The 25,344-nt window shown below is 37.4% G+C and overlaps 1 protein-coding gene across 1 annotated transcript in view; it reads left to right on the forward strand.

Annotated features, from left to right (window-relative positions):
* Window positions 1-25,344, forward strand: part of GRM8 (glutamate metabotropic receptor 8) — a 683,451-nt gene that overhangs the window by 132,720 nt on the left and 525,387 nt on the right. The window lies entirely within an intron of this gene.

Here is a 25,344-nt window from a genome sequence, read left to right on the forward strand (position 1 = left end):
TTAAGTAGATGAAGTAGTAGTAGTAGTTGTAGATCCTACTAATATATTGCATAAATGAACTCACTGAGGTCATTTCCACCTGGAATTTGAAAAGAAGTACTTAAATAAAGCTGTCGTTCATAGAAAAATGTGTCAACTTGTACCCCTTTTTAAAACTTTTCTGAGAATCTGCCAGTTGGTACTTCTATATTGACAAACTGGTTGGAAAACCCACTATGGAGGAATGTGAAAGTTCTCTTTGAGATGGTTAGACAAAGTTTCATAATAGGTAAGAGATTTTGGTTTATAGTACTGAGGTTGACCATTTTATGGCAGCCCATAAAGATCAATTTTTCTTCTCATTCAACTGACTCTTGATATATTTTAATTATTATTATTAAGCTAAAATATTTTTGATAAGTCAAAGATTATAAACATGATTCCTGTTGCTTTGGATCTCACATATTCTAATTTAATTAGAATAGTTATTTTTTTGTATTTAAAAAAACCTGAATTTCTTTAAAGAACTATAGATGCTTAGTAATTATAAAGTTATAAAAAGAAGTAGCAATGGTCTTGGTCTAACGTGCTCAAGAGGGAATTTTATTTTTATAAATAATTCCTATACTGTATTACATATAGAAAAGGGAGGTTCACATGTGATAACTCTACTGTTTATATCCACCTGGAAAAAACCCACCTTGGATATTTCCTTCTTTCAAATATCTCAAAATAATAAGCCTGTGTCAAAACACATTTTATTTTTAACATGTTTCATGAGGCAGGCTAGCCTGAAAGAATGTGATTGAATTATAGACTACCTTTATAGGTTGAACTGAAATTTGATTCATGATATCTTATTCCACACTGGTGTTTAAAAGTACTTATTCTAAACATGTATTGAAACAATTCCATATAAAACAAGTAGTGCAAAATGTTATTCTAGGTTCTCTTCTGACAAATTTTGGTGAAGACATTTTTACCTTCAGATCTAGGAATACTGAAACGTTGTTACGTTAAAATTAATTACATTAAATGCATAGAAGCAGCAATGTGTTCCCTATACAACATGATTAGCACGGCCTGTGTCTAAGTTGCAAAAACCTGACTTCTTCTATCCAGGGCACCCTTCAAAGTAATTTTACCTGTTAGGCTGATTTCACCTCTTAGATTGGGCATGTTGTGTAAAAATAATTGGAGTGCAAATGATGGCTGGATGACTCAAGGAAATAATGACTTGGAAGGCTAAACTTCTGGTCCTGATGACCAACCCAGACCGAATTTACAAATAATTACTTTACTAAACAGAACGGAACAGAGGTTATGGGATTCCTCAAAGACTGGGTAACTCAGAAGCTTTGTCAGAACTCATTATAAATCAAGTTATTTCTATTACTCTTTATATGTATATATAGAGCAAAATGCTCCTTCTTAGCATCAGGAAACTTAACATATGCAAATATTAGGATAATATTAGAAAGCCATGCCTTTAAAATGTTATATATTTTGGAATTGGAGAATACAAATGGTTTTTTTGTTGAGTTAAAAATGGTTTTATGTTCTTTCTTTAAAAAATTGCAAAAAAGGTAAATTTTGTGTTTTAGATTATGATCATTTGGCCTTTTAAAGATTCAACTGTTGTTTCTTGTTGTCATTTAAACGATTTAGAAAGGAAGTGAAGATTGTCAGCTGAAGTGCAGCATAATGAAAAGGTCAATGTGGGGTTTCAACAACATGTCACATTATTATATTAGGCATAAGCAAAGAGCACATATGAAGCTACAATGCACATAAATATTAATATTATGTAGGGAATTTATTATTGCAATCAAGAAATCCTTGATTGAAAATAGAGATATGCGAACAATTTATTGAAATCCTGTTTCAGATATTCTTGATTTAAGTTTTTTTGCTTAGGCCTATATGTTCATTCTATGTCAATAGAATAAATCATGGTAAGGTTTAATCATGTAGCTGAAAAGAACATAATTAATCTATTCACCTGTGATCTGAACACTTATAATAGTTATGTAACATAAATGCATAAATAAAATGCAACACATTTCTTGCTGACTGTATAAAATATATATCAGATGAACATAATTATTCTTGCTTATGCATAAGGAATTTCCTTTGATTATTATATCCAATTAGATCTTAACAACTAAACAACTGATTCCCTTTCTCAGTTAACTGGTCCCAATAGTCAGAATCGCCACCAATGTTTTGAGCAACATTGGTGGCTGGATCAAGTTCGTTTAGTACCAAGTAAGGCAGACAAGTAAAAATGCACGGAAGAGCTTGCTTTACTTCTTGCAAATATTAAACAGGGCAGATCTGTGTTATCAGAGGGACAGTTAGGTTTACTGTAGAATCTTTTGCTTGGCCCCAAGAAGCAGGTTCTTTTGAGTGTGATGAAGTTGTTTATTCTCAGATTTCTCCAGCCGAGCCGAGCAAGATCATTTCAGCACCTAAGGCAAACTAAGAGCCACATCTTATTTCTCCTGACATGATTAACAAGGAAGTGTTGATTTACTCATTGCAGTTTGGAAAACCGGCAGCATTTTTATCAAGCCTTAACAGAATTGTCAAGCTTATTGCTTTTTCAATATCTCTTTACCCAGGAGTTTATCAAATATCAGATGGTAAAGCTGGAACTTCCTTCTCCATAATTTTTTTACATATGCAGACACATGCATGCAAGCAAACACATATATAGAGAGGGGGAAGAGCCAGAGAGAGAGAAAGAGAGAGATCTTTTCAGCACCATGTGTCTGAACAAATGTCAGCAAGAATCTGATGGCAAGCAGGAAACATTCTTGACATCTGGCAGTAGAGAATGATTAAACGAAGTCTCTCTAGGGTGCTGGCTTTTTGTTTGGTTCAGTTATTGTGACATTTTTATTACAAATCCAGTCCATCCCCTAACGGAATATGGAATGCTGCAGAGCCAAGTTTCCCGTTAGTGGCCACTGAAGCATCAGGATAAACCCAGATGGGAAGTTGTTGCCTCGACTGACAGGCAGTTAATGGAAGGAATGAAGACAAAACAGAAGACTCCAGCTTATGATTAAGGGAAAACACTTAGCGCTTTTTGAATTCTCCCTCACCTCCTGTTCCTGATATTGAGAACATCTGTCAATACAAAGGTGTTATTAGAAAAGTCTGGGAGTAAAATGATTTGAGAAAGGAGATGGGTTTTGTTGGTGTTTTAGAAGACGCGTTACAGAAATACTTACTTGAGTCGATCTAGATACAACATCTGCCTGAATTTCCCTTCCTCCTGTTAGGTATTTTATTTTATTTTATTTTATTTTGTTTTGTTTTGTTTTGTTTTGTTTTATTTTATTTTATTTTATTTTATTTTATTTTATTTTATTTCATTTCATTTCATTTCATTTCATTTCATTATTTTATTTTATTTTATTTTATTTTGTTTTGTTTTATTTTATTTTATTTTATTTTATTAATTATTTATTTTGTCCAATACACAATGAGGGTTTTAGTGGGTATATATCTATATACACATAGTAAAATACATGATGAAGGTTATAGAGGAGATACTCATAGTAAAATATATCTAAGAAATAATAGAAAAGAAGGTATAGTAATAGAACATATCAATGAAAGAATAGAAGAAGAGATATAGGAATAGAAGAAAGGTATAGGAGATATAGGAGAGCAATAGGACAGGGGACGGAAGGCACTCTTGTGCACTTGTACCCGTCCCTTACTGACCTCTTAGGAATCTGGATAGGTCAACTGTGGATAATCTAAGGGTAAAGTGTTGGGGGTTTGGGGATGACACTATGGAATCCAGTAATGAGTTCCACGCTTTGACAACTCAGTTACTGAAGTCATATTTTTTACAGTGAAGTTTGGAGCGGTTAATATTAAGTTTAAATCTGTTGTGTGCTCTTCTGTTGTTGTGGTTGAAGCTGAAGTAGTCGCCGACAGGCAGGACATTTCAGCATATGATCTTGTGGGCAATACTTAGATCTTGTTTAAGGCGTCTTAGTTCTAAACTTTCTAGGCCCAGGATTGAAAGTCTAGTCTCGTAGGGTATTCTATTTCGAGTGGAGGAGTGAAGGGCTCTTCTGGTGAAGTATCTTTGGACATTTTCAAGGGTGTTAATGTCTGAGATGCGATATGGGTTCCAAACAGATGAGCTGTATTCGAGGATGGGTCTGGCAAAAGTTTTGTAAGCTCTGGTAAGTAGTGTGAGATTGCCAGAGCAGAAGCTACGTAGGATTAGGTTTACAACTCTTGAAGCTTTCTTGGCTATATTGTTGCAGTGGGCTTTGGCACTTAAATCTTTTGTTATTAGTATACCAATGTCTTTAACCGAGTGGGGATTATCTGTGATAATTTGATTATTTGATTATTCAGTTCATATTTGGAGTTCAGATTCTTCTTCCCAATGTGTAGGACAGAGCATTTGCTAGTTGAGATTTTGAGTTGCCATATGTTAGACCACTCAGAAACAGCGTCAAGGTCTTTTTGGAGAGTAGTTGTGTTGAAGAGTTTTACATCATCGGCGATGTAAAACTCTTTTAGAAATACTTTACAATAGAACATCAAATGGCAAGCTTTTCCCACTCCTGCAGTAATTTGTAACATTGTCTTGATTTGGGTAAACCTCTCTGTGCCAATACATTTTTCAGAATATCGCAGCACAGAAGCGTACACTAACTGATTTCCAGGTAATAGGATGTCTTTTCTTCTAGATATAAGGAAGAACAAAGAAATTTGTTTGGGAAATGTGAACATGCATCCAAAATTGATTATCTACAAAGCATTAACTTCATGTACATGACTTCATGTGCATAATATGATCTACTTGAGACTGTGCCATAGAGTAAAGAAAGGAAGGGGTTGGGGGAGAAAAATCAGGAGACTATTTTTGTTAAAAACAGGCTTTTTCATTAAAAGAATGGATTTCATTTTGAAAAATCAATTATATATTATATACATCCCACTCGGAGTCCAAGCAAAGTTTTAAAAATCCTGCACAAATATTTCGTATTGTGAAATATGTAAAAACTGTAAAAAATATGACTTTAGCAATCGAGTTGTCGAACCCATTACTGGACTCAGTAGTGTCAACCCCTAACCCCCAACATTTCTCCCTTAGACTATTCACAATTGACCTCTCCGGGTTCCTAAGAGGTCAGTAAGGGGCGTGCATTAGTTTGCCTTTCGTCCCCTGTCCAATTGTCCCTCCTTAACTCGTATATCATATATCTTTTCTTCCTTTCATATATCTTTCCCTCTATTTTTATATCTTTTATTCTATCCTTTTCTTTATATATAATACTACATGCCTATTCTCTTCAATATGTATTGTGTATTGGACTAAACAAACAAACAAACAAACAAACAAACAAACAAATAAATAAATAAATAAAATGTAGTTTCAAAATCAACTCAACTGAGAATAAGTGATCTATTAGATTTCATTTGTGAATGTGAATCAGATTTATTTCCTTTTACCTTCACTCATTTTGGCACAGTTATGCTAATTATATATGTTGTTAACAATGTAGCAGAAATAATAAGCATGCATATCTTTTACTTCAAGTCGATGAATTCAGTGAATATATTGCTTCTATAAACTGTCGAGAAGAGGTGATATAGATGATTGCAATGGGAGATACAGACGCCTTCAAATGATGCACATCATCTTCCCAATAAAACTTTGGTGGTCTGATGTTAAGGTTTAAATTATATCATGCATCCTTTCCTCCATGAGGTCATGGCACACTTGCCATTTTACTATTTTTTAACAAGTTAAAGGAAGGAAACTTACTTTTTGTTCAGAGAATAACAATTTCGGATACTTCTGGGGGAGAATATTCAGGATGCTTGTATGGTCCTGTGTGTATGAATTTTTCTCGCTAAATGCAAGAAGGAAAACGTTTCAGTAAAAATATTTAATTCTGGGGGAGGCAGTGGCTTGATATTTCTGATGATGAACAAAGTTGGGAACAATGCCTATCTGGTATAATTCCTATGATTTCCTATCAACTAGATGGTGGCACTGGAGCTACAGTCACAAATTTCTAAGGAGCCAGCCTAAAGACAGAAGTTTTATGATAATACTTTACAGTTTACATATGAAATCCTCTAACATCTTTTTTATGGAAACAGGGTAATATATTACGATTTCTTATGGAAATTAAACTTGAGATTGGATACTCAATCTTTCATGATAAATTTCAGTGCTGAGGAACAAAATGGGCTATTTTATGATGAGGCTGGGCATCTGAAGCGAATGAACAATGTTACATCCTTAGAGCCCAATTTGTTTCTATCTCTTTTATATATAGGATCTAGAAACTTATCTCTTTTATATATAGGATCTAGAAACTTATTGGTGCCGTATTTTAAAAAAACCTGAATGGCACTAGAAAATCAGTTCTTGTAGGCTTCATCTGGATATGTCTTGATAATTAGGTCATTTCAGTTCCATTGCTTGTGATTTTATTGTGATGTATTTAGTGAAGGGCTACCAAAATTTTTACTACCACACTGTGGGCGTGGCTTATGCAGGGCGCCCTGCATTTTCTTTCAACATCTTTCAGTGCAAATTGGGTGCTCTGGGGTGGAGCTCCATTTTCACTACCCCACTGCATTCTCCCTGATCCAAGCAGTAGCCCACCCCTGGATGTATTGCTACTCTACACATTGAACCATCACAAGGATGAGTGAGTCAAACTATTTTCCAAAGCAGCAGTAATCAAGACAAGAAACAATGGATGGAATCTAATAAAAGAAAGAAGTAACCTGAAAGCAAAGAGAAATTCCCCAATGAACAAATAAGCAGGGGAATGGCTTGCTTCCTCCGAAATTGTGAGTGTCCCATCCCTAGAAGCTTTTAAGAAGAGATTGAAGAGCCATTTATCCAGAATGATATAGGGGCTTCTGCTCAAGAAGGGGGTTGGCTTTGAAAACCTCCAAGAAAACCTCTGTTATTCTGTGTCTGTCTATGGTTCATCGTCAGCCAAATGTTTAGAAACATAGAAACATAGAAGTCTGACGGCAGAAAAAGACCTCATGGTCAATCTAGTCTGCCCTTATAATATTTTCTGTATTTTATCTTAGGATGGATATATGTTTATCCCAGGCATGTTTAAATTCAGTTACTGTGGATTTATCTACCACAGCTGCTGGAAGTTTGTTCCAAGGATCTACTACTCTTTCAGTATAATAATATTTTCTCATGTTGCTTTTGATCTTTCCCCCAACTAACTTCAGATTGTGTCCCCTTGTTCTTGTGTTCCCTTTCCTATTAAAAACACTTCCCTCCTGGACCTTATTTAACCCTTTAATATATTTAAATGTTTCGATCATGTCCCCCCTTTTCCTTCTGTCCTCCAGACTATACAGATTGAGTTCATGAAGTCTTTCCTGATACGTTTTATGCTTAAGATCTTCCACCATTCTTGTAGCCCGTCTTTGGACCCGTTCAATTTTGTCAATATCTTTTTGTAGGTGAGGTCTCCAGAACTGAACACAGTATTCCAAATGTGGTCTCACCAGCATTCTATATAGCGGGATCATAATTAGAGTGGATTTGACATTTTTACCCATCCATTGAGTCCTTCCCAAGGACCTGAGATAGGTAGATGTTGTTGTTTGTTGGTATTAAAGGTATTATCACAAGATGTAACCTGTTCTGAGTAAAGTTGCCTTTTACAATGGACTGATTGTGATTCTGTTAATGCTTATGGTGTTCATCAAGGGCTCTTGAACTAGTACTATTGGTACTGCTTTATTTTCTTTTGTTATAGTAATTCTATTTCTTATGCAAGTCTTTGTATTTTGTGATTTCACACCCTCTCTAAATAAAAATAGATTTCAAAAGAGTAATGTTTGATATTGATAAATAAATGTTAATTTATTTTATATAATTTTAGCACATTTTTGTCTACTTTTTAGTTGCATTAATTATGGTTTTATGTATTTGTATTGTTATGTACTATAGCTTAAGGGCCATAATAAAAATACTGATATAATATGATTTGAAGCATGGTTAAAAAAATCAATATTCAAAAGACTGGCAGAAGATATATTGTTAGAGTTAGATACATATGTATCACAATCTTACATTTCATTTCACCTTGAAATAACTTTTCAATTCAGAAGCTGATTAATTTACCCCATAATTCTTTTTAACACTGTGATAGCGTTTCCCCCTTTAAATTACACAGAGTTCAATAAAGTACCTTTATTTGAGATAAATACAAAATCTTGGAAACTGTAAATAGAATTTTTAACCTTCATTAATTATAAATTCATTAATGCAGAGTCTGTTTTTATTTCATTTACTTTTATATTTTTATAAAAGCTTATAAAATATAACCTGAGGTTGTTCTTGTGATCATATCAGTGAGAGTTGCTGGGTCCTGCTGCTACTGGTGCGTTCTGCGCGCCTCTCCACACACCGCTCCACATGCTGTTTTGCATGTTGTTCTGCATGCCACTCCATGCACTGCTCATTATTCCGCTCCACACAACGCTCCGCACACCATTCAATGTTTCTAGTGGGCACATGCAAGCGCCTGAGCGAGATTTTAATTCTGCGCATACAAAGGGAGCAAAATCTTGTGAAGGGACACACACACTCATGAGATTTTGACGTTCTTTTGCTTTTGCGCATGCGCAGAAGAAAAAAAGACATTGAAAGTCACTGAAATCTTGTGTGGACGCGCATACTTTCATGAGATTTTGCTTCCTGTACATGCGCAGAAGCCAAATCTCACAAAAGGATGTGCACAGCTGCCTGCCAGCCACCTGGAGCTGCACATGCACCGCCATTTTCCCTACCGGAGTGCCCATCCCCCCCGTCCAAGTAGGAACCCAATACTGGACTGACAACCTTCAGTCTTGAAAGACTATGGTATCATGCTCTATGATACCTATGGTATCAGCAGCTAGTGTGGCTAAAAAGGCCAATCAGAGAGTGGTAATCTTTTCCACACTGAGCACAGATCTATTCTGTCCCCTGTCTGTTCCCCAGATTTCGCTGGTTCTGGAACTGCCTCTTGGCCTCATCCAAACAAGTGTCTCCTCAAAATGGAGAAGGCCATGCTGCCTCTTTAGCCTCCAACTTGAACAATCAGAAGTCTAGGTTTCCCCGCTGTTAATGTCCATTCCCAAGTCCTTTAAATCCCTCTTAGAGATATTCTTATATCGCAGCTGTGGTTTCCCAGCTAGGCCAAGATTTTACTCCTCCAACATGATGGTGTTTTATATGTGATCATGTAAAACATACAAAAATAAGAAGACTCAACAAAAATAAAAACATTTACACTTAGTCAGGGATCTATAATATTTCTCTCCTGAATACATAAGTGCTGGGAATAACTTCAGTTCCAATACAGTATCTTGGAGAAGTGCCACATCTTTGTGGCCTTACAGAAGGCTAAGAAGATAGATTTCCAGATCGCGAGGAAGAAGATGTTCCATAGAGCAAACATAGCTGAAGAGAAAGTTCCATCAGATGACTTCATTTAATAGAAAGGACCTAAAATGTGCCCACTCTACCTGATCGGATAGTAGAGGCAGATATTGTCAGGAGAAAGAATCCACAAAAAAACCCTGGCCATGTGCCAATATATCTGGAAGAAACCAGGAAATAATAAAGCTTACACTATGGCGGTATAAAGAATAATGAAGATAACCTTGGTGGAGATCCTCAAGTTCTGTTGTCAAGGTAACAAGGAGTATCTGTTCTTAAACATCCAGATAATGTTTGAATCTGGCTCTGACACACTTCTCCCTAGTTCACAACACAATCAGACTTACAAGATTCTGTTATAGCCAATCTAAATTTAAAAAAGAAATAGTTTTAGCTTTGCAGTGATGTTAAGTTCTTGAACTGATCTTCAGGCTGACAAATTTTGGGCTGATCTGAACTGTATCCATGTTGTAATTCTGGGAGCCTTCTTCTTGATTTTCTTACCACTAAAGTGAAGTTGTCAGTTATAAGATAAGAGTGCCAAACTAAGATAAGAGTGCCAAACTGATTATGTCTCAGTTTGCCTTTCTTTATTTTTCCAGCCTTTGTACAGGTGTAGTGGAAATGAAGAAATTGCCTGTCCTATTTTCCTAATGGATTTATACAGTTGAAAATTAAAAAGAAAACATGCTTCTTCTCTTAAAAAAATACAAGCTGGTATCTCACTTGCCATTAAATTTATCCTGGAAAGTAGTGGAACCGGTCATGGCTGTCATTTTGCTAAGTTATGAACTGCAGGCTGACAGCATGACATCTGTAAAGTGGGGGTAGGGATGCACAGAATTAGCCAGGAAGAATCAAAACCAAGGTATCCCATCCTGTGGGAAGCAGTAGCCTCCTCAAGATCACACTAAAATAATACTGAGGCTGGCAAGCACACAAAGAACAGGGACCATTTCCCAAACAATTTGTTAACACCTAAGTGGACTTTGAATGATAACCAGAGGGTTGGCCAGGAACAAGGGAAAGTTAACTGTATCTTTTGCATGTGAAAATCTCAGATCCACTTTTGCCTCTTCTGTAACAACTTTGGCTAACCGTGGGCCAGGAATCTTTCTTTTCTAATTGACCAGGATGGGATGGTTGACATATGTTACCTTTCACTGTTTTCCAGCCCAAAGGCCATTTATACTCAACAAAAGCTTGAAGGACATAAACAAAATCATTACTGGATAAGGATGTACAAACTGCTAGGGCAGCCTTTAGTAGATTCAAGGCTTGATTCTGCCAAATTTCATGCCTGATTTTTTTATTCCTGATAAAAGAACTGTTTCATAATACTTTTCTCAGAAATCATGTTTGATCCTCTGTAGGTGCAAACTGGGGAGAGATTCCAGTTAATTTTAAAGACATTTCAGTTTTCTTAACCTTAATAAAGCTGTTGAATAGTCATCTTTTCATTCATCTGATGTCAGCCTTTCAATGAAGTTGTCAGACCTACTAGATAAACAAGATCAGGAAATCAACTCCCCAGAAAGGCTAAAATTACTTCTATTGAGATTGGCTGTAACCTGAAAATCTCACTGTGTTCTACACCTCTTCCTTCTTATATCCATATGAATTAGAGAAACATCTTCCCAAGCTGTTTCCAAATCTTATCTTGCTGTTCTTGGCTTAAATAAAAGCTTCAGTACTTTTTACTTAGGTCAGTGATGGCAAACCTTTTTTTCCTCTGGTGCCAAAAGAGCATAGACATGTGCTATCATGCATCCAGAATTCAATGCATGGGGAGGGCGAAAACGGCTTCCCCTGTCCCCCAGAGGCCCTCTGGAGGCTGGAAACAGCCTGTTTTCCAACTTCTCTAGGGCCCAGTAGGCTTGGGTTTTGCCCTCTCCAGGATCCAAAGGCTTCCCTGGAGCCAGGGGAGGGTAAAAATGCCTTTCCCCATTCCCCCAGAGGTTCTCTGGAAGTCAAAATTGCTTCCCACAGCCTCTGTGTGAGCCAAAAATCAGCTGGCCAGCACATACATGCACATCGGAGCTGAGCTAGAGCAACGACTCATGTGCCAGCAGATACGACTCTGCGTGCCAGCTGTGGCACCCATGTCATAGGTTCGCCATAACTGACTTAGATAATGGTTCTTCCTAAGGACGTTTACTTGAATATTTATTTGAATATTTTTCTATTCTTTCATCAAGGTTAGCTCTGTACATTTGAAGTCAACTCCAAACATTAAAGATCTAGCTCAAATATATTTTCACAAAATTTCTTCAAATGAACTCTACTGATTAATAAATATTTCAACTTGCAAACTGTAATATCCCAATTAAATAACAAAAATCGAAAGTCATTAGAAAACATTGCAGTATAAAATTCTAGGTGTAGCAACATTGCAGGTTATTGAAGGAAACGGAAAAACTGTTAAAATATACTATAATCTTATTAAATATACAACTTACGTTCTTATCAGTATATTATTAATGGCTGTTTAATGCTTATCCTTACCACTATTAATAATGTAGTATTCTTTAGCAACATGTCTCCAGAGTTTGCCTGGACACTGGACTTTATTATATTAAAATAATTCATAAGGATACTTTGCTGCTCAGTGTAATTGGATTTTTCATTGTATCATTGTGTCAATTTTGAAGGCTGAGATTTTTTTAATTCACTTAAGGGAATGAGCATACTTACTAACTGTTAATTTAGGAATAAAGCTTTGATAGACTTGGCTTATGAGATCATGAATCAAAAATTAATGGCATTAACTGGAATATATGATTTGTCACATGAGTCAGAAAAAAGTGGGGATTTCAATTAATGACTGCAATATTTCTGTAGTTTTTCTCATTTGTATATAGATTTACATGTGCCATATATCCTACTTTATACATATAAGGTAGCATGTCTTACTAAAATCCTGAAATGCGCGGCCGGTGAGTCAACCCCAGCCCGGATTTGCTGCAGAGCCAGGGAGACACGGCCCTCGGCACAGCCGCCATCTTGAAGGCTGGGATCTCGCGAGATTTCATGAGATCCCGGCCATTTTTGTTCATCGGCCTTAGCCGATGACGTCGTCAGGGGGCAGAGCCTACCAGCCCTATATAAGAGGCGGTGCAGGCTCGGGGCTTCCTTTTCGCCCCTGACGACGCCCCTTCCTTTTCACCCTCCCTCCCTCCCTCCCTATCTTTCAGTGTGCCACTGTGGGTTGCCCTTAGGGGGCTGAATAGGAATTTTTGGCAGCCCCAGCATTTTCTGCAACCATTTTTTCGCCTATTCCACACTGTGGTGACGGATGGCAGTTAGGGGGTGCTTTGCCTCCCTGATTAGTCTAATTGGCTTACCTTTGGTCTTAAATCTTCCAAAGTCAGTGTGGCTTGGGTAGGTAGGTTAGGGGAGGAAAATTGGGTGGTGTTTAGCAACTGTGTGTTCTCCGTTGGGCATCTTTGGGGATGATTGACAGGTTCTCTCCAAAGGTCATGGTGCCTTTAGCTCAATCTGACCAATTGGGGGGAACCTGTCTTTGGGTCCCGCCCATTTCTATCCCCTTGCAGGGGTTTGACGGCGAGACCTCCCACATGCAGGTGCATGACTGGGATCCAGGTGAGGGCGGGGCCCTTCACCTGGATCAGCATGGAGCTACGCCCATAAGTTGCCCCGTAAGTTTTTCTGATGTCATTTTCCGCCCCAGAAGTAATTGTTTGACCCTGCGGGTCCTTGTTAGGGTTTATTTAAATTTATGCTAATTTAATGAATAAATTATGCAAATTTAATTAATAAAAATGACCCATTTTAAATCCAGCTCTCTGTGTCCATGTCGTTACTCCGCCTCTGCTGCAAAGGGAAATGCATTTGGTATCTAGAGTTCTAAAAGATGCAGAAGAGGCATCTGGATGAGGACATAAAACGTACCTCTGGGACTAAGGCTATAGTCTCATTCTAAAAGCTGGACATGCCAACCAGTGATCAGAGACAATAGTTGAGAGATGCAAGGCCATAGGCAGGAAATGGATTGTGAATATCTACCAAAGAGGCACCAGACCTTAAAACTGTTACCAAAATACATAATTTGAGTATCATTGGACATCAATAAGATGGGGAAGAAAGGAAAACCACAGGGTTTATGTGGGGATACTCAGATCAAATGCAGGCACTGATTGTAAAGTTATTTTTTCATCATCTTGGTAACTTTGAATGATTGCTGAACAAGGCAGTCAATAAGTGAGCTCTACTTGTATTATGCTAAAGCAAAATCAAAGAAACCTGTTTTGCTATATAGGGACTTAGCAATAGACACCTAAGAAAAAATATTTAACTACAACGTATTCCTATAATAAAGTCTCTATCAACCACCTTTGGCCACACCAACCATAATGTACATGTTAATACAGATTTAGTGCCAGGATGAATAGACTAGCTGTGTTCAATATAGTCATAAATTGTGGCTTAATGCCATAAAAAAAAGCCACAAACCATCCATCCATCAGTAATGTTACCTTTCTACTGGTTAACCACATTTTCATACTGCCCAAATTGTTGCGGATGCTATATATACTAAATATATTTTTGTGTTGCTTCAACTACATAAATTTCAGCAATATTTTATTTATTTATTTATTAGATTTGTATGCTGCCCCTCTCCGCAGACTCGGGGCGGCTAACAACAATAAAAATAACAATGTATCACAAATCTAATATTAAAAAGTCTCTAAAAGCCCCTTATTTTTTAAAAAACAAGACACACACACAAACAAACATACCATTTATAAATTATATAGACAAGGGGAAGATGTCTCAGTTCTCCCATGCCTGACGACAGAGGTTGGTTTTTAGAAGTTTGCGAAAGGCAAGGAGGGTGGAGGCAATCCTAATCTCTGGGGGGAGCTGGTTCCAGAGGATCAGGGCCACCACAAAGAAGGCTATTCCCATGGGTCCCGCCAAATGACGTTTAGTCGACGGGACCCGGAGAAGGCCCACTCTGTGGGACCTAATCGGTCGCTGGGATTCGTGCGGCACAAGGCGGTCCCAGAGATATTCTGGTCCGATGCCATGAAGGGCTTTATAGGTCATAACCAACACTTTGAATTGTGACCGGAAACTGATCGGCAACCAATGCAAACTGCGGAGTGTTGGTGTAACATGGGCATACCTAGGTAAGCCCATGATTGCTCTCGCAGCTGCATTCTGCATGATCTGAAGTTTCCGAACACTTTTCAAAGGTAGCCCCATGTAGAGAGCGTTACAGTAGTCGAACCTCGAGGTGATGGGGGCATGAGTGACTGTGAGCAGTGAGTCCCGGTCCAGATAGGGCTGCAACTGGTGCACCAGGCGATATTAAGTATCCTTCAAGATATAGTTTTTGAATTTGATTTATTTCTTTAACTATCAATTTATGGTAATCACAGTTCTAAATAGAGGTGATCTACATAGTCTAGAATGTTTGTTTAAATATAATGAATGAGCACACCCACTGCTTTTTTAATATTCTTATGTCATATTGTACTGTCCTGATAGATCTGGCTCTCCCAAATTTTGCATTATTGATTTCTGCCAGAAACTGGCAGACTCTGAGTTCTAGTTTGGCATTAGAACTAATGTGGCAATGGCAAATTACTACTAGAAATAAAGAAAACAGCATTGATAATCCAGGAAGCCACCAGAACTCAATACAGTGGTACCTCATCTTACGAACACCTCTTCTAACGAACTTTTCAAGATACGAACCTGGTGTTTAAGATTTTTTTGCCTCTTTTTCCGAACTATTTTCACCTTACGAACCCAAGCAGCTGCTGCTGGGATGAAGGGGTTTCTTTTTTCCCCCTTTTTTGAAGAAAGAAAAGGGAGGGGCTGCTTGGAGTAGGAAACATTTTGCAGAGAACAACGTGCTTGCAAAGGAACTGAAAGGGTGTCTTTTTAAGAAAGAAAAGGGAGGAGGGAGGGGCAGCTTGGGGGAGGAAAATTTTTGCAGAGAACAATGTGCTTGCAAAGGAACTGAAACGGTGTCTTTTGAAGAAAGAAAAGGGAGGCGCGCCCCCCTTGCCTTTCTTCCTTCCCACTCACCCTTTAGCCCAGCCTTGCTTCTTCCACCCGCCCCCTTTAGCTGCTCCTCCCTGCCCCCTGTTCGCCTCCCTTCTAAAGTTTGGGATTTTCCTGAAGGATTTGCACGCATTATTTGCTTTTCCATTGATTCCTATGGGAAACATTGTTTCATCTTATGAACTTTTCACCTTACGAACCTCCTCCTGGAACCAATTAAGTTCGTATGATGAGGTACCACTGTACTTAATTGAAGGCTCAATCAAGTAATCAGTCATACATATCTTTAAATAAAAAGGAAGAGGAAATAGCTCTTATGACTTAAAATCTGGAAGAATGTTTAAAGAGACAAAGATGTTTTAAGGAAGTTGTTTATCTCAAGATTGTGCTGATCAGAAATAGGTATTCTTTGAAATTAAGAACAAAATCAGTTTGACACTTCTAACATTAGTATAAACTTGAGAGATCTGGGCTGATAATAAAGTTATATGTGTCTTTCTGTGGATTATAAGAAAAATCTCTCAAGATCTATTCATTTCTTTGAAAACACACTTGTATATGGTAGAAAAAAACGAGAAAATTGGTCATATAGCACACTACCACTATTCTTAAGAAATAGTTCTCCTAATGTGTTATTTCATGCATTCATATTAAAGTGAAAACTGTATGTGCATTCTCTTTAAAATGTTTTCAGGTGTAATGTTCTAAAATGCCTTGGCCAGGCTTATGTCTTATGAAATTTTTGTATAAAAGTGATTTTTTTTGTGTGATTCATGAAAAATTATGAAAAAAAGTGCAATATATATTTTAGAGATACAAGTTAAAATATAATCGTACTTATATTTTAGCAAAAGTCACTTCTTTATATTTTTTTCCTTTATTTTCTATTCTTCTTTACTTTCTTACTCTTTGCTTTTCCTTTATCTATCATTCAGGGATTGATTTAATGCTGTTCTGTTCGGGTCGTATGTGACCCGAAGCCAAGTTTGAGTCCCTGTAAAAATTTTTCCCTGCATATCTGAAACTTGAAATTTCATGACTATTCATCATTTCAGGGGTTCTCTCTATGAGAATTTTTTTTGGGGGGTGGGGGGCTTAGTTTTTGCTGGGCAAAAAAAGTTACAAATCTTCTGTTCCCGGGTCACCCTGACCCGGACCGAAAACTCTTCATTTGCAGTGCTTATGTTTGGTCTTTTTGAAAGCTTTTTTCACTTGGAAAGTAGTCTGAACATTTCTGCACACAATGATATGAAAATTGAAATGAAAAAAGTAAATCTTATTGGTTTATTTTGCGGATATAATGCACGCCCCCCCCGTTTTTGTGAAATTTTTTTCAATTTATGGATAGTTTTGCTTGCAAAATGCATTCTATTTTACTAAAGTTGGTGTGGGATTGGTAGCTTGAACATTTCTGAATATAAGAAAAATATAAAGGAACTGAAAAAAATGATTCTTATTGGTTTTTTAATATCAGAAATAAGGCCTCCCCCCCCCTCGGCTGCTTGCAACCATTTTCACTTTTTATTTTTTTATGCTCCAAATCCGAAATATTCTTTAAAATCTTAGGCATTCATTTACTCAATTTAACAATGCTGATCATCAAAAAATATTTTTGGGGTGGTGGCTAATTGTTTTCTGGGCAAAAAAAAATCATAACTTCGAGTCTGTTTCTGTTCGTATATGACCGGACCAAAAATAATTTTTTTAGGTACTTGAATTTGATCTTTTTGAAAACTTTTTCAACTGGAAAACTAGTTTGAACATTTATGAACATAATGATATGAAAATTGAACTGGAAAAATTGAGACTTATATTTTTATTTTGATCAAAAAGCCCCTCCCCCCATCCTTTTTGAATTTCGTGTCAATTTCTATTTTTTAAGGCTACAAATCCCTAAGGAATTTTCCCCCAAAAGGTTTGATATACTAAATTGAACATTTCTGAATATAAGAAAAATATAAATGAACTGAAAAAAATGGTTCTTATTGGTTTATTTTTGCCACAAAAGGGCCATCCCGCCCCCGGCCTTGCTATGTGCCATTATTGTCACTGTTTATACATATTTGTCTAGAAATATTTGGAATATCCTTTTGAAAATCAACCACATTGTAGCCAGAGAACTAATTTTATGAAACAAATCCATTTTACTAAAAAAAAGTATGTAAGTTTGAAATTAACAGCATAATTTTTATATAAATTGAAATAATTGAACACGGGGGGAGGCATACATTTATGTGCAAAATAAACCAATATGCATCAATTTTTCCAGTTCAATTTTCATATCATTATGTTCAGAAATGTTCAAGCTTCCAATCCCACACCAACTTTAGTAAAATAGAATGTATTTTGCTAGCAAAACTATCCATAAAGTGAAGACTATTTAAAAAAAATGGGGGGGCGTGCATTTCATCAACAAAATAAACCAATATGCATCAATTTTTCCAGTTCAATTTTCATATCATTATGTTCAGAAATGTTCAAGCTACCAATCCCACACCAACTTTAGTAAAATAGAATGTATTTTGCAGGCATAATTATCAATAAACCTAAAGAAAATTCACAAAAACGGGGGGGAGGCATATTTATGTGCAAAATAAACCAATAAGGATTAATTTCTTCAGTTCAATTTTCATATCATTGTGTGCAGAAATGTTCAGACTACTTTCCAAGTGAAAAAAGTATTCAAATTGACCAAACATAAGCACTGCAAATGAAGAGTTTTCGGTCCGGGTCAGGGTGACCCGGGAGCAGAAGATTTGTTACTTTTCTTAAACAGAACAGGAGTGTTAATTTGGGATTAACCATTCTATACTTGTTTTCAATTAGATGTTTGTACAGTTATTTTGGTAATTCATCAATTAATAGCTATCAGCAGATACATGTTGTAGATTAAATTTTCCCAAAGTATAATTTGAAATCTTCCTAAAAGATTACAAAATATTACAGCTCAAAAAATGCATCCATTTGAAAAGAACAGGACTAAAATAAAATTAAAAACAGAGGTATTCTACAACATCAGAATTACAAAAGGTTATCTGTTAAATGTATTAATTTCATATATTTTAAATTTTGAAATGTGATGATGTCTTACAGCATTTAGGACAGTCTACTAATAAAATTACAAGCCTTTTGATTTAAAAGACTATTTTGAGTATCGGGAATATCAGTTCTAAATTTTCTTCTGTAGGATTGGGAAAGAAATATGAATTCTTTTGAAAATTAATATGCATGCTTAAAATTAATGACCTGAATTTTTGGCAAAGAAATCTTGATTCCAGAAAGCTTTCTCCTGTAAAAATGGTTGGCATATTTGTAGCATTTAAAAAATATAATTATATTTACAGATCACTATATGACCTGTATACTAAATTCTTTGAAAAATTATGTCTATGGGAGGATGTAAGAGATCTATGATAGTTGGCCCATCACAATTATTTAGATGATTTATTTTTTTTTTTAAAAAAATGTAATAACCAAATGGAAAATATACGGAACGTTGGCTCTGCTTTCATATTCAGCATGAAGTTGATGGTTTGGGTGTGCCAGGGTGATTTGACAGAGAAAAACACGTGGCTCTTCCCTTGTGGAGGCTGGGACAGGGGGAGGACCTGTGGCCTGGAGGTTGGATTTGCTGCCTTGCGGGCGGACTGCCCGAGTTCAGGCCCTGGTGGGGGTATGGCTGGCTGGGAGGAGCAAAGTGACTTGAGGTGGATCTATGCTGGTCTCCCTTCCTGTTCATTATCAGCAAAAGTATGTTACACATATAGAGTATAGTTTGTTGGCTATAAAAATTAAATGCCCTGAATGGCCCCTGGAGGCGCCAAGTGGCAAAAAGGAAGCAGTATGCTCCCTCCCATATTTGGATATACCAGGGTAATTCGACGGGGGGGGGGGGAACCATATATATCCCATTCAGAGTCCAAGGACAGCTTAAAAAAAGCCCACACAAATATTTCACGTTGTGAAATATGTAGTTTCAAAATCAGCTGAGAATATGAAATCTGTTAGATTTCATTTGTGAATGTGAATCAGGGTTGGCCTTCTCTGGGTCCCATCAGTCAAACAGTGCTGACTAGCGGGACGCAGGGGAGGCCTTCTCTGTGGCAGCCCCATCATTCTGGAACCAACTGCCCCCAGAGATCTGTACTGCCCTCACCATCCTGGCCTTTCAGAAAGCTTTAAAAACATGGCTTTTCCAGCAGGCCTGGGGTCATTTAGCTATAGCACTCTGCTCCAGCCCAGAAATGATGATTGTTTTTATTGATTGTTTTTATTAACTATAAATAATAATAATAATAATAATAATAATAATAATAATAATAATAATAGTATGCCACCCAGAGTCCATCAGGAATCGGGTGGCCTATAAATTTAATAAAACTTAAATTTAATAGGTCATATAGCACTGGGTTACTGTCTTATATATAAAAGAATAATTCTAAGAATGTCCAGCTGTCTGGGAGAAAACCTAAAATGGCTACAAAAGAACACAGTATTTGAACTATGAACAAATGACAAGTGGAAATTCCATATGCTAAAATACTAACTTTTAAAGTCCCAAACTGATCATTATACAAAATGCATTGCAGTCCTATGCTTTTTCCTTTCCAAAGGAAAGGCTGTGGCATGTCCAGATGAGAAAATTGGGAGGTGTGCTGTTCTGCCATTAATGTCACACTGATATTCAATTATCATGTTCAGCAGGGTATGCAACTTCAATCAGTTTAGCAGCCCCACCTGACTTTGTGCAACTTATCAAAGGTTATAGTCCTCAAAAGGGTTGGGTGGGGCTACAACTCTAATTATTGAATAATTCACAGAGTTCTTAAGTGTAAAAATGGTGTTTTAAGACTGGCCAAGACCGGTGGCAAACCTCTTGAATGGGAAAATGGTACAAGCAGTTTGACTTCACCTACTTTGGTCCACAGAGGAATGCTGGTATGCTGCTATGTTCAAGAATACTCGGCCGGTGACTTATCCCCGCCCCATTTTGCTGCAGGGCCAGGGAGACACTGACCTTCGGTGCGGCCACCATCTTGTTTCTTCGGCCGACATCTCGCGAGATTTCATCAGATCTCGGCCACCTCCTGGGAAGGCTTTGGCCTTCCCAGTGATGTCATCCAGGGCGGAGCCTGCAGCCCTATAAAAGGGCTGGGCAGGCTCCAGGGCCTCCTTTTCGCCCTGGATGACGAGAGGAGAACACCCACCCGCCCTCCCTATCTTTCAGTGTGCCAGTGGGGTCGCCCCTCGGGGGGCCGAATAGGAATTTTTGGCGGTCACAGTATTTTCTGTGACCGTTTTTTTTGCCTATTCCACACTGCGGTGACGGATAAGCGGTTATGGGATGCTTCGCTCATGTTCAGGCTAATTGGCATACCTTTGGTCATTTGGGTAGGCAGGTTAGGGGCGGAAAACTGAGTGGTGGTTTAGCAACTGCGTGTTCTCCGTTGGGCATCTTTGGGGATGATTGACAGGTTCTCTCCAAAGGCTTGTGGTGGAAGCGACCTGAGCAATTGGGGGGAACTTGTCTTTGGGTCCCGCCCATTGCTTTCCCCTTGTATGGGATAGACGGTGGGACCTCCCACATGCAAGTGCATGGCAGTGAGTCAGGTGAGGGCGTGGCCCCTCACCTGGATGGATCAGCATGGAGCTACGCCCATAGTTGCCCCGGAAGTTTTTATTACATCATTTTCCGCCACGGAAGCAATTGTTTCACCCTGCGGGTCCTTGTTTAGGGTTATAGTTAATTTATGCAAATTTATTTAAATAAATTATGCAAATTTAATTAATAAAAATGACCCATTTTAAATCCAGGTCTTGTGTCCGTGTCGTTACTTCGCCTCTGCTGCAAAATATTTACATCTTGCACATAACACTTCCTATGGGTTGAACTTTTGCACCCTTCCTCATGCTGTTGTTTACAAGGAAATTTCAGCACCATGTGGTAGATCGTTGAACTGCTTGTTGGAGACAGCTTTAAAATACCTTCACTGCTTAAACTGATTTTCCCAGCTTAGCTAGTCATTGGATTCTGCTGGACACGAAGAGATATAATACATTTTCCTGTTTCATCTTATCTTTGTGCTTGCAACAAAGCCTTCAAAAGCTCTTGGGTATTTCTGTATCACAAATAATTATTGGATTCTGACTCATCTTTGCATTAAATTGATTATAACACTCTCGGAAACTAACTACAAAATGAGTTTGGGCAACTTGTTCTTGCCTACAGCTAGCTTGTTTTCCATAGTCCAGCCCTAGCAATAAGCTGCATTCACATTGGTGATATCAACTTTTATTGTCTCAGTTACCTTATGTAATGTTAAGTCAATAAAATATATTAATAGAGTCAACACTGAAATTATTTTAAAACAAAAATGAAAAAGTACAGTTTGAATTTTTTTAAAAAAAAATATTTACTGAATATTTACACAATATAAAACAATACACTGACGTAACAGAGTGTTCAAAAGATGTGAGTACAATCATTTTGGTTACATCAAACATACATCCCTCCTCCCCCCCTCCCTCCCCAGGCTGCCAATTTGCAGCTATGCTTTAAATTTATTTTCCCGGTGTTATGTAACAGCGAAGTTCTCTATCTATATATTCATACAGTTATTTATCTCATTTTTCCTTTTCTAATTATTACATTTTGTATTATTATTATCATAATTGTAATTAAATTATTCTCTAAAAAGGAGTCAAGGAATGAATAAAATATTACTTTTCCTCTAATTGTGATGCATTTGTGTGTTCAAATTTGTTTTGTTTTTTGTTTATTACGAGTTTGTCTTTTCTCTCTCCCTGACGTTAATCCAGTTGTAGAAATTGACCCAAGTATCTATTTCTTGTGGTTTCCTATTGTTTTTCATTTTTTGGGATAAAGAGTCAAATTCAGTGCAGTCTAACATTTTCTTAATCAGATCTCTATCTGTTGGTACGTCTTCTTTTTCCCAATATTGGGCTATAGTGATTCTACTGGCTGTTATAATATGTTGAATTAAGTAGTATTCTTCTTTCTTAAGCTTTACCTCTATTATCCCTAACAGAAAAATCTCTGGTTTGAGTGGAAGATTAATTTTCATAATTTCGTAGATCCAGTTTCTAATTTTAATCCATAATGTTTTTATTTTTTGACCAGTCCACCACATATGGAAGAAGGTTCCGTTCTTGTTTGCGCATCTCCAGCAGTTTGGTTTGGTTTTGGGGAAAATTTGGGCTAGTCTTGATGGTGACATATGCCACCTGTAGAACATTTTTATAGAGTTTTCTTTATATGCTACAGTTTGAATTTTGTGTAAACTGAATTTCTATTGATTTACAGTACTGAAACTGCACTTCCATTGTTTCTATGTTTCTATGTTTCTATAGGAAAATCCCTGAAATATGCAGAATGTAAAAAAATAAAATAAAAATTATATGTATCTTTGCTTTTACTCAAATGTTTCTTATGTTTCTATTACCTAGACAACTATTTACACTATTGCAGAGAATCACATCTAATTCTGGATTAAAAGCACAATTTTCATTCAAAAGCAATGGACATTGTATTGTGCCTTGTTAATATTTGGAAAAGCTACCTTCTCTTGGTTGCAAAAGATGATGGCTGATTTAAAGGCAAATTACTAGCTGTGCTACCATCACTATAAATTGAATTTGTAGCATTATTGATGTTTTGTGGATTTTTTTTAAAAAGGAAAGTTCTTGTTCCTTGTTGGAAGACAAATAGGTTGCTACAATTCAACACATTTTTCTATTTTACTGTCATATTCTTCTTTTTCTTTTTTTGATGTCCTTTTAGGAATGGTTAGGATTTTCAGAATTCTGTTACAATGAAATTCATTTAGAGGTTATTGTTTCAGTAATGAAGTGCCATTCTACATACTTTTTTTCTTTTCAGTTCTTTCCAATAATTCATTTAAGCCTATATTGAATAACATATTAGGAAATGATCTATAAAATACAGGGAGGAAATGTGGTGTAATCATGCTTTATCTTTGGATTCTATTTACAAAGTACATCAAGTGAGAATTGGTTACATTTTCACTGTGGTGAGCTGCATGGATTTCACCTGGAAGCAGGTGGATTTAAAAATTAGGATGCAGAAATGTTAACTAAGAGTGTGACCTTCTTGGAATCCTCTAAACTGCAGCGATCTAACCCAGTTGTAGTTATTAGTAATAACATAGTGCTGCTTAGATCAGGGCTGTCAAACTGAATGAGCCGAGGTGGTGCAGGGGGTAGAGTGCAGCATTGCAGGCCACTAAAGCTGACTGCTAGATCTGCAGGTCAGTGGTTCAAATCTCACCACTGGCTCAAGGTTGACTCAGCCTTCCATCCTCCTGAGGTGGGTAAAATGAGATCCCGATTGAGGGGGCAATATGCTGGCTCTGTTAACTATTGCTAACATGTTGCAAGCTGCCCTGAGTCTAAGGAGAAGGGCGGCATAAAAAAAATCAAATAAATAAACTCATGGCCTGCAGTTCAGATGCATCATGCCCTGGTCACACCCAAGTCAGTTTAACAAAGGAGACAAAAAGTCACACTATGTCATGTGACAATGCCGTGACAATGCAAGTTTGATATCCCTGTTATAAAACTCTGAGCTTCTAAGGAATCTCAGCTAACTGTTAATAAAGGCAACAATGAAAGGACCATTAAGGATTTGTCCACTGGACAGTCACACTCTCACAACTCTTCTAAGAGTGCAGAGATATGATAAAATAACTACAATTAATATCTTGTCTAGCTAAGAAAATCATTCAAGATAGGAGTAGGCAATTTGGAACTTAATGATACTGTGAGAGAAGTTATTATTATTATTATTATTATTATTATTATTATTATTATTATTATTTATTAGATTCGTATGCCGCCCCTCTCCGCAGACTCGGGGCGGCTCACAATACAATAAAAACAGTTTATAACAAATCTAATAATTTACAGTTTAAAATATTAAAAAATCCCCATTATTAAACAGACATACACACAAGCATACCATACATAAATTGCATAGGCCCGGGGGAGATATCTCAGTTCCCCCATGCCTGATAACAAAGGTGGGTTTTAAGGAGTTTGCGAAAGGCGAGGAGGGTAGGGGCAGTTCTAATCTCTGGGGGGAGCTGGTTCCAGAGAGTCGGGGCTGCCACAGAGAAGGCTCTTCCCCTGGGGCCCACCAACTGACATTGTTTAGTTGACGGGACCCGGAGAAGGCCCACTCTGTGGGACCTGATCAGTCCCTGGGATTCATGCGGCAGAAGGCGGTCTCAGAGATATTCTGGTCCGATGCCATGAAGGGCTTTAAAGGTCATAACCAACACTTTGAATTGTGATCGGAAATTGATCGGCAACCAATGCAGACTGCGGAGTGTTGGTGTAACATGGGCATACCTAGGGAAGCCCATGACTGCTCTCGCAGCTGCATTCTGCACGATCTGAAGTTTCCGAACACTTTTCAAAGGTAGCCCCATGTAGAGAGCATTACAGTAGTCGAACCTCGAGGTGATGAGGGCATGAGTGACTGTGAGTAGTGAGTCCCGGTCCAAATAGGGCCGCAACTGGTGCACCAGGTGAACCTGAGATTGTGGAAGCATAGCAGTAACAATATCAGAAGTGATAATCTGGAACCTTTTTGGCAAACCTGAAGAAAATTCAATCCTATTATGCCTAAAAAAGAAACTAGCCTTCCACCCAATTCAATTTATATAAAATGAATGTTTGGTAGGCCAGAAATGTCTTCGGGAAAGAAGGCTGGATTCCTCAGTGCAAGTGCCTGGTAGAAAAGAGGTTTCTTCCTCCTTTCACTTAGCATAGATGCCAGAAGCATCCCTTCTTATTTATTGTTTGGTTCTGCTGCAGTTTCTGGA

Source organism: Erythrolamprus reginae, chromosome 6 (genome assembly GCF_031021105.1).
Source record: "Erythrolamprus reginae isolate rEryReg1 chromosome 6, rEryReg1.hap1, whole genome shotgun sequence".
Classification (NCBI taxonomy): domain Eukaryota; kingdom Metazoa; phylum Chordata; class Lepidosauria; order Squamata; family Dipsadidae; genus Erythrolamprus; species Erythrolamprus reginae.